General features: G+C 39.6%; 1 pseudogene across 1 annotated transcript; it reads right to left on the bottom strand.

Annotated features, from left to right (window-relative positions):
- Positions 1 to 588: 588 nt before the first annotated feature.
- Positions 589 to 1,285, bottom strand: LOC110590440 (annotated as a pseudogene). Its single transcript, XR_002480950.1, has one exon. The product of XR_002480950.1 is annotated as a hypoxanthine-guanine phosphoribosyltransferase-like (transcript).
- Between the last annotated feature and the right edge of the window lie 555 nt (positions 1,286 to 1,840).

Here is a 1,840-nt window from a genome sequence, read left to right as displayed (position 1 = left end):
ACACTGAAGAATTCAAAATGTGGTAACGTTTTTTTGGAATTTATTGATTTGTATTTAAAAGGAACTGTTGACACAGATTCACCAGAAATCATTGGAACAAGCGCGAGAAAACAGTTAATACTCCCAAAACAGTAAAATAATTCCAAGACATACGGTTTCTCCAACAGAACAATACTGTAGATGCTGTCACTGATATGAAAACTGACTGCTCCTTACTCTTCTAAACACACAGTGGTATATAATTAACAATATTAAATCAGTTCTGTTCTTTCCTGAATATATAAAAATTAAAATACCAATTAAAAAACTAATATATCTTCTCTTTAAATGTTTTTTTACAGATACAATTTCAATATTTTCATTCAATAGTGGTGTGGTTTAAGAGATTTTTTTCATTCACAAGTCCAACACTCCACGCCAAAAGAACATAGTCTGTAGTCTCATATTGCAAATAAAGACTTCAGGAATGCAGCAACGGGCATTTCTAAAATATAAAATGGATAAAATTCTGAGAGGATACACGCAATAAAGCTTTACTAAGCAGCTGGCCACAGAACTAGAACATTCTACTGATGATTCCAATGGGACTCCAGATGCTTCCAAACTCAACTTGAATTCTCATCTTAGGCTTTGTATTTTGCTTTTGCAGTTTCACTAATGACATAAACATGATTCAAATCCCTGAAGTATTCATTATAGTCAAGGGCAAATCCTACAACAAACTTGTCTGGAATTTCAAATCCAACAAAGTCTGGTTTATAGCCAACACTTCGAAGGGTCCTCTTCACCAGCAAGCTTTCGACCTTGACCATCTTTGGATTATGCTCCTTGACCAAGGAAAGCAAGGTTTGCATTGTTTTGCCAATGTCAATTATATCCTCAACAATCAAGACATTCTTTCCAGTCAAAGTTGAGAGATCATCTCCACCAATTACATTGGATGTCCCCTGTTGACTGGTCCATTCTGTAGTTCTTCAGTCTGATGGAATCTACAGTCATGGGAATGGATCCATCACTATTTCTGTTCAGTGCGTTGATATAATCCAGCAGATCAGCAAAGAATTTATAGCCTCCCTTGAGCACACAGAGGGCTATGCTGTGATGGCCTCCCATCTCCTTCATCACATCTTGAGCAAGCCCCTCGGTCCTGTCCATTATCAGTCCATGAGGAATAAACACCTTTTCCAAATCTTCAGCATAATGATGAGGTATACAGAATAAATACATCTAGGTCATAACCTGGTTCATCATCACTGATCACGACGCTGGGGCTGCGGGTCGCCATTACGGAGCCGGCGGGCGCGTGGGTTGACTGCAGTCTGAAGAGGAGGAAGCCGGCGGTGCAGCGGTGGAGGCGGAGGTTCCACAAAAGGTGCCGACACACGGGAAAGCCCTGTGAGGAAATTTCTTATCGACAACTGATTTTCTTGTTTTTCTTCAGTAGTTTTCTTCTTTCTATTTCCTTGATTTCTGTTCCTATTTTACTCCTTCCCTCTACTTACTTTGAGTTTAATTTGCTCTTTTTCTAGCTTTTTTTTTTTTTTAAGATTTTATTTATTTGAGAAGGAGAAAGAGACAGAGAGAGAGCGCGCACAATAGCAGGGGGAGGGAGAAGCAGACTCCCCGATGAGCAAGGAGCCCTGACCTGGGGGGCTCCATCCCAGATGCTGGGATCATGACCTGAGCAGAAGGCAGAGTCCCAACCAACTGAGCCACCCAGGTGCCCCATTTTTCTAGCTTTTAAAGTGGAAGTTTAGATCATTGATTTTACATATTTCTTCTTTTCTGATATAAATACCTAAAGCTATAAATTTCCTCTAAGCATTGTTTTAGATTTACC

Source organism: Neomonachus schauinslandi, chromosome 10 (assembly GCF_002201575.2).
Source record: "Neomonachus schauinslandi chromosome 10, ASM220157v2, whole genome shotgun sequence".
Classification (NCBI taxonomy): domain Eukaryota; kingdom Metazoa; phylum Chordata; class Mammalia; order Carnivora; family Phocidae; genus Neomonachus; species Neomonachus schauinslandi.
Note: the sequence above shows the minus strand (reverse complement) of the source record. Positions and strands in the feature narration are given on the sequence as shown.